Source organism: Chrysemys picta, chromosome 4, assembly GCF_011386835.1.
Source record: "Chrysemys picta bellii isolate R12L10 chromosome 4, ASM1138683v2, whole genome shotgun sequence".
Classification (NCBI taxonomy): Eukaryota; Metazoa; Chordata; order Testudines; family Emydidae; genus Chrysemys; species Chrysemys picta.
Window position 1 is genome coordinate 102,329,084 of NC_088794.1, and position 9,324 is coordinate 102,338,407.

Consider the following 9,324-nt stretch of genomic DNA (forward strand, 5'->3'; position numbering starts at 1 on the left):
TGTGGCTACTTCCCCAGTCAGCCCAGCTTTTAGAGCTGCAGCCCTCTGCCAGGGCTGTTTTAAGCCCTTCCAGGCAGGAGCCGGGTAACCACCCCGCTACACCTTCCAATCCAAATTTTAAGGAAAAATGTGAGTGTCTGTTGAGGAATTAAACTAGCTTTATGCATCTTCCAGTACTTAATTCACAGCATACTCAGTAAACCAACTTTTCATTTTTAATTCATCTAATTACCTTTTAATTGCATTCTCACTGTAAACCAGCTGACAAGTTGAAGAAAAGCACCACAATTGTAGATCTAAGGCTTTACATTAATTGATGCCATTCTACGGACGGGAGGTTTTTAGTGACTTTTGCCATAAATAATCCTACATTTCCTAAAGTGACAGAATCTCATCATCTTTACCAAACACATTTTAAAAATCAGACACTGTAGTAGCTACTATCTGCCTTTACTTTGTTTTTTCTTTCTAATCACTATCTAATCTGTATCAGACTTTTTGGAGAGGTTATTTGAAATTGCAGTGTTTTCACCTAGGCCTTCAAATGCTGTGAACCATCCAATGATGCCCATCCAGTCAATGTCAGTCTGGATAGGGCTGCCACTGGAGCCTATCATCAAGACCAGTCTGAGCACTATGTACGAGGTGGGAGCTAGGGTGAACATTGGGCCAGATTCTCCATTGCCCTGCACCTTGTGTAGTCATTTACAGTAGTGCAAAGTGGGTGCAAATAACTGCTGTTTGGATTTAACAACATTTGACCCCTCCTTGACACTGGGGTAAATGGCTATCCAAAGTGCAGGCAAGCGGAGCAAGTGACCCATGGTGCTCTTTCTTCTCAGGAGCTGAGAACCTATCAGTGCAGTTTTGCCTTTCTGATATCAGTTTACAGATCTGTGTGGGATAGAGGCAGGGGAATCTCTCTCTCTCATTGACAGCCCAGAAGTACCTGGAGGGCTTTTGTGGTCTGCTTGGCAAATACAAGTTCAATCCAAATGCTGATCTTTTCTGAAATAATTAATTTACACAGACATACTCATCACCCTCCCAACAAGCATCCACCTCCCTAGGGCCTCCAAATATTTTGGGTATGTCTACACTACAAGAGCTACAGCAGCACAGCCATAGTGTAGACACTTCCTACATTAAAGGAATCATTCTTCCAGTGACCTACTTGTGTCTACAGTGGGAGAGAAGGGGGTTAGGTTGACCTAACAACAGCACTCAGGGCTCAAAATTTTTCACAACCCTGAGCAATGTAGCTAGGTCGATCTAATTTTTAGCATAGACCCAGCCTCATGTTTAACTCTTTCTCCACCATCTCTTTCTACTCCCATTTAGAGAATCAAGGTGAAGCTATTATCCCAGCATCTAAATTCCCAGAATCCCTGAGTAATTGCACATCCACACTTTTCCCAAACTTCTTTATATACAGTAGTGAACATAAACATTCCAGTTAAGTGTCTAACTGAAAGGCATTTGAAGGGACAATCTAAGCTCTTTTCTTGTAATACGAGTCACATAATTACAATTTTCTTTTGGGCTTACAGGTTAATCGATGATAGTCTGTGTTTAAGGAACCACTCCAGCTATACCCACAAATCACATGGTAAATAACTATTCAGTATACCTTTACTTTTCTAATACATGAAAATCTTGCAGCCATAATGTGTTTACAAATCGCTGCCATTATCCTCTGGACTATATATTAATGTAAGCAATTTTACAATATAAATATTTGCAAGTAAGCTATTGAAAAGCATTTGCAAGAGATACTGTGATTAAGCTTCAATAAATGCACCCTTTTCCACAGTGGCATTATTGGGTAAACAGAGAGTAAATATCAGAGGCTTAAGGCTCAGAGTAGGTGATGGTGGAAGGTCTCAATCCATATTGGGCAAGATAAAATACCTTTCCTCTACAATGTTGCACATCCCCTTTTAGTTACCCTTTTTATGACCTCTTTTTATTTCACTTCTTGATAGTATCTCAAAAGCCCTTTGAATTTGTAAATTCATACAGATTGGATATCCTGGATTAAATGAGAGGAGTTCTAAGCCATGTCCTACAAAAGACAAAAGAACATGATCATTCACAGTATTTCTAGGAATGGACCATGTCATAATTCTTCTCTGCCAACAGAATCAGCCTGATTGTTAAATCTTCTTCTGAAAATTTTAAGCCAACGATTGACAAATTCAAGGAGAGGTTCCTGGATGCCTTCCTGCTGACCTTAAGAACAGCTCAAACAGATTATTTTCCTCTGTCAGTAACTAGTACACTAAAAATAGCGTGGCATATTCTAGATTAATTTTATTTGACTATACACAGTTTTGTGTGTAATGTTCTGCCAGCTGAAATCTGATATAAGTACCTATTGAAGGGAGAAGATTAAAGTGTGGGGGAGGAATGTGGTGTGCCACAAAGCTGAGGTCAAAGTTTGGCACTCTGCCCTCTCCCCTCCCCGACAAACACCACTGTTACCCTTGACCCAGAACTCTAGTTCTCAGACAGATCTCCACACTGGGAAACCAGGCACAGGGAAAAGCCAAGTGGTTATTGTGTGAGGCAGAGAAAAGTGTGGTGTATTTTGACGTCACATCAGATAGCAAATTTGAACAGGATTCAATAAGAAACTTTAATCTGACTAAAGCAACAGAGGGTCCTGTGGCACCTTTAAGACTAACAGAAGTATTGGGAGCATAAGCTTTCGTGAACCTCCTGAGGTTCTTACCCACGAAAGCTTATGCTCCCAATACTTCTGTTAGTCTTAAAGGTGCCACAGGACCCTCTGTTGCTTTTTACAGATTCAGACTAACACGGCTACCCCTCTGATACTTTAATCTGACTGTTTGATCTTTCTAACCTGTATTTAACTGACTGAGTTATTTTATAGTTTTGATATTTAGATTATCAATTTAAAAATCACCCTTTAATCTGTTTTGTGGTGTTATTTTTAAACACACCTACTATTGTTGCAAGCACCCATGATCACTGTAATTGAAAGGTGAGAGAAAAACCTATTTTAAGTTTATTTACTTTGGCCTGAATCTAAGCCCTGCTAGCATGGTGGTAAGGGGACATGAGACACTTCACAGGGTAGTAGATATCCATGTAATAGGTTGTGGAGCAGGGAGGGGACAGGCTGTACAGGACCACAACTTTCCTTTTCGCATGCATGTGAATGAGGGAGGCAGGGAGTGGATGGAGAAATACCTAAAACTTTATTGTTTTGTTTTAAACAGATTAGATTTCAAGATCTGGTTGTTCCTTTATGGAGTTATCCCTTCCTGTGAATCAAAGACTCTACACCACACATGTAGTAAAATGTTTTGTGACCTTGGCTTTTGATGGTACTCTGTGAGAGATCTTGAAGATCAATTTTGATTTAGATGTAGATAATGTAAAAAAATTAAACAGAAGTGGTTAAAAAATAGGAGTTCTGTTCCTTTCACTTATCTGTCAGAGCAAGTGCTTGAAAATGTGGGAAAACAGACATTCTATTCTGTCTGTAAATCAATTGAAATTTCATACAAAAGTCCCCAGTCCAGCAAAGCACTCAAACACATGAATACTCCCCTTAAATCATTGGAACTATTCACATGTGTAACTGCTTTGCATGCATCTGGATATGTGGCAATTACTCTTTAACCCCTTCACTACAGAAACAAGGTAGCACTTTGAAGTTTCACTTGGTACATAGCAGGTACCAGGGATGTGTTTGTGTGTGGTATTGGAAGTATATATTCTCCACATACCACCTTCCTCATTTGCAGATAGCAGTTTAAAAAAAAATAAAGCCCAACATTTTCAGAGAAGATACATAGGAATCAGGAAATTGAGGGATCAGACTTTTCTTAGCCCAACTAATGCAACAACCAGATGGCATTCTTCTCCCCACCCCTTTTATTTCTACAGTAAAAGTGATCAAAACTTTAAGACAGATGTTGTAGATTTTAAATTTTCCACATCATACCTGGCCCTGTGGCTGGTGTGTATTAATCTGCAAATGCTCAAGTTCCAAAACAGATGCAGGATCGCTGCATTAACACAGCATGTTGCATGGTCTATATGTAGGCATTATTTTTAGTTCAAGAGCAATTCATTTATTTGCTGCCTTTACTGTTGCTAAGGAGGCTTTTCACCGTTTAATAATGGATAACAACAATGGGCTTGATTCTGACCCCACATGGGTATAAATCGGAGTAATCCATTCAAGTCAGTGGAATTACACTGGCTAAAAATTGGTACAAGAGAACAATCAGGATTTGTCTGTACAAGTCTCATGCAAGAATGGTTGATAATCAATATCAGACAGTAGAAATGAGGAGACACATCCAGTCCCACTGCAGCAGCCTCTTAGAATATTAGCAAGGACAAAAAGCACCCCTTAAGTTTTAGAAATGTTTCTTTATATATCAATCCCCCTCCTCTGATACCGCATCCAGCTACCATGCTGAAAAGACCTGAATAAAATAGATGTAAGGATCTTTCCAAAGTTTGGGGGAAGTTTAGAGGCGAAGATTGTTGGTGGTGGTAGAGAAGGAAAGGGGTGGGAGTTTGGGTTCATAACTGATTGTGGTAGTAAATGCAGCACACAAACTAATTTTGTGGGCACTGATTGTATGCAAAGTATTGAAAGGTTATTGTAGATGTCAGTTGTACAGCTTTTTGTTCTCCTATTCAACAATAGGCTAGTTACAGCCAAAGTCAGCGTTGGTGAGTTAATACAACTGATAGCCAAGGCATTTTAGGTGGTAGGGATTCTAATAATTTTATGGAGGACACCTCCAGTCCTACAACTGCACCAGTCACCCAACGTAAAAACTCAACATTTATAGAATTTGTTGTGTCATTTTATGCTATGATAAAGTAGTTCCATGCTTTGGAAACACACGGAACTTCAAGGCCACAGTCAAAAGCAAGCAAGCAAGCAGTCTGGTTGAACAAAAACTTTTATTTAAATCCAAAAGTAAATGTTTCATTTGCATTTCAGGCATTTTTAACAAAAGCAAAGGGAATTTGGAAAGGAAGGGTTATATTCGCAGGGATAGCACCTAACTCCAGCATTTTGGCACCATTCACAAAACGAGAAGAGGGAGGAGGTGGTATCCCTTTGCTACCCAACAGCCCTGTGAGCACTCACTCACTGGAGCAGGGACTGGAACCTCAGCGAGTGTCTCTCTCGCCTTATGCTTAGCGCACTCTCATTCCTCCTCCCTCTGGCCCAATGAAAATGTAATTATTTATACAAAGTGGAACAGTGTGAACAGGACAGATTGAGGGAGACCCACCCAAAATATCCAATATCCATCCTAAAGGGGCATTTCCTTCTCCACAATTTTGTGAATGGCACAGACATTTTGGAGTTAAGTGCCTAAGTCCTCTTGTGAACCTAGCCTGAAAAATCAAAATGTTTCATTCTGAGAATGTCAAAATGAACCAATGTGACATTTCCAATTTAGTTTATTTTTACTGAAACAATTTGCCAAAATTGACAAAAAATTGTGAAATGTTTCAGTTGACCTGACTTCTTTTTTCAGGAAAAAAAGAGTTTGGACCAAATTTTTGTTTACCCTGTTGTAGAAGACACATCATAGAGGTAAATTGCCCTCTCTGAAATTGTTCTTTTTGCAACTCCAAGTTATCATTTCAAAAAGTGCTCCAGGGAGAATTTGATTTCAAAATGACATCACTATTGAGGATTGATTTAGATATGGGTGAAAATCAGAACCATTTTAATCAAACTCTCTGAAGCGGACAAACTAGGACCTGAAGTTGGTTCTGTAAAGCTAAAATCTGACCAAAACTTTGAAAAATCAGAACCAGTTACAGTTTTGCTCTCATCTAGGCTAAATGTCTTAGATTTTTATTATTATTTATTTTTGTCTTGCATTTGTTGAAATCTAAATTGGAACAATCGTTTTAAATAAACCATTCTCTCCCTAAATGGTCCTATTTCAGGAAAATATTCGAACATTGTTGGTGTCAGTACAGATAACACCTTTACTTGTATGCTGCTCAGTGACCTAACCTACATGAATAAAAGGGCAAGTGCAAACATGGTAGAATACAGTGTTTCAGTGAGGAATACATGCTTAATATTATTTGGCATTGTGCCACTCTGTTCAGAATTAAAAGATGGATTATTGTGGATTTGTTTTCTTTTAGGAATTAGGGCTGGCACTGGCTTAGCTTCAGTACTGCAGAGGTATTAACTGAAATGCATTTCTGTCTTACAGCCTCATCCCATTTAGCCATTGTGACTTTGGAGTGACTTCCAAAGCAATCCAATCAGAATGAGTTGGCAGATTAATGTTAACTTTCATGTCAGTACTGAAGGCAATGCAAAATGAAAATGCTATAAGAGTAGGCATTGCACCAGCCATGCCGCAGCTATAAATAAAAATGGACTGTCTCATGTGAGCTAATGAGCCTTTGTTTAATCTGCAAATGGGTAAATCATTAGTAACCTGGCGTTGTGTGTATTAATCCCCCTCACATTTGAATAAAAATGATGTGATTGCTCCTGGCCAGAACAGTATGTCATGCTTAAGGGGTTTTGGGGTTTTTTTCTATTCATGCAAAATTTCTGACTCAACCACAAATGTTCCCCTCCCCCACACAGTCACCCTTTGTACCCACCGAGACTAATCATAATAAATGTTATCATAGTTCAGCAGGAACAGCACTGTCAAGATTAGAATGGGATTTACTTTTTCACCTTTTGTGTATGCCTGTTTTCCTTCCTGAAAGCAGTGTATATGGAATATGGCCATGTTTTATGAAATCATATCTGAAGGGTGGGAGTTCAGTACAGATATAATTTAAAACATCCACTGTTAATTTATATAATTTTAATATTTAAGTAGAACCAGTTACCAAAACTGTTGTAGAACCAGTCAGGAGCGAGATAGATTGTCAGAGCTGTGTAGTGAAGTTTACAGAGATCCTGTTCAGACATTGTTTGACCTAAGTCTGTAGTTCCACCACAGACCTCTCAGATGATCATGAATTACCCTCAAAGTTTAAAAATACATTCTCCTTTTGGCTCCATTGTACTAATTATGTGGAAAGCTATTTTTGGTCTTGAGATATCTGAATGATCTGCATGACTGGTAGTCCACATTTGAAATTCCTGCCAAGTAATTCATGTTCTCTAGGAACACAAATGACACCAACATGCAGTATTAATGGGTATCTGGCAGAACACTTGCTATTGACCTAGATATAACATCATCAGTTGCAGTATATCTAATAGGATGTATTGCAAAAGGAAGCCATGAACCATTTCCATCCAGATCACTTTACTTTCAGCAATAGCTGATAATTCTGTGCGTTGAGATAATTTCTTATGCAGTACATTGAGTAGGTCTCAGATATTTAAATTCCTAATTTGTAAGTGTGGCAATCCAAGAGTAACCGATTGTGCTCACAGCTAATTGCACCCACAAAAAAGAAACCAGGTCCAGCCCTCGCTAAAAATGATGCTATCAGCAAACTATGATGGTGAGTACCATACCAGTGCAGACAAATTGACTCTGCTTCTTCCAGCAACTTTTATTTCAACTAAAAGGACATCACTCTTGTTTCATTTAATAACTATACTCTGTCCCATCACTCTCTTAAAATTAAACAAAGGGGAGAAATACAAGCCAAAATAGGGAAAGAACAGGTTAAAGGACATTTAAATAAATTAGATGCAGGTGCGGTGAGTTGTATGGACCCGTGGTGCCCGGGCTCCAGCAAATTCAGGGCCCGGGGGGCCAGGCTCCACCAAAGTTCGGGGCCAGGTCTCTCCCGCAGCCCGCCTCCTGCCCCAGTGTGCCTCCCCCAGAGCGTCCCCCAGCCCTGCCTGCCACCCCTGCACGCTGCCCCTGAGCATCCCTGCCTGCACAGGCCAGCTGCCCCCTGCACCGCCACGCTGCGCTCCCTCACCGGCTGCTGGCACAGCCGGCTACAAAGGAGCGGCGCCAGGGGCAGGTTGAGGCGGCTACTGTGCCTGCGGAGGGAGGAGGCGCATGGCAGCTTTCCCCCCCGCAAGCGACTGACTCCAAGTCAACTCCGGGGGGAAGAAGGGGGCTTATCTTGTCTGGACCTCCTGAGCAGCAGCCTGTGGGGGGCTTGGGTAAGTGTCATGCTGGGGGGGGGGGCCTCCCTCCCGGAGCTCGCTGCTGTCGGGGAGAGGGCTGGGGGAGTCCTCCTCTCTGACCCGCAGCCCCAGGACAGTCTACCTGCTGCACCCCAACTCCTCATCTCCAGCCCTGCCCCATGCCTCACACCCCTTCCTGCACCCCAACCCCATGTCCCAGCCCAGAGCCTGCACCCAGCACCCAAACTCCCTCACAGAGACCACACCCCTCCTGCACCCAAACTCCCTCCCAAAGCCCGCACCCCTTCTGCACCCAAACCCCCTCCCGCACACCAACCCCATTTCCCAGGCCAGAGCCCCTTCCTGCACCCAAACTCCCTCACAGAGCCCTCACCCCACACCCTCTCCTGCACCCCACCCCCCTGCCCCAAACCAAAGTAATGTCTTTCTTTGACAGGGTTTCTTGGCCTAGCAGATGGGAGGAAGCAGTAGATGTGATATCTTGATTTTAGTGAGGCCTTTGACACAGTCTCACATGACATTCTCATAAGCAAACTAAGAAAATGTGGTCCAGATTAAATTACTATAAAGTGGGTACAAAATTAGTTGAAAGATAGTACTCAAAAATGTAATAATCAATGATTCATCATCAAACTGGAAGGACATATTAAGTGGAGTCCTGTGGGGATCTGTTCTGGAGTGCTATTCAATATTTTCATTAACGACTTAGATAATGAAGTGGAGAGTATGCTTATCAAATTTTGCAGAAGACTCCAAGTTGGGAGGTGTTGCTAGCACTTTGGAGGACATGATTATTATTTGAAGTGATCTTCACAAAATTGGAGAATTGGTCTGAAATCAACAAGATGAAATTTGATAAAAGACAAGCGCAAAGAACGACACTTAGGAAGGAAAAAAATGCACAACTACAAAATGGGGAATAACTGGCTAGGTGGTAATATTACTGAAGGGGATCTGGGAGTTACAGTAGATCACAAACTGAATGTATCGACAATGTGACGCAGTTGCAAAAAAAAGGCTAATTATTCTGGGGTGTATGGTATGGGGTGTTCACCTAAGATCAGCCTCAAAAGGGTTAAGGAAGCTGAAAAAGGGCCAATTAGTGAGAAAGGCCACAGAAAGGGTTTAGGCTGGTGGATCAACTCCCGACTAAAAGATAGAGCTCAGCTAAGCAGGTAGGAGCTGGGGTAGTATAAAGCCAGAAATGTGGT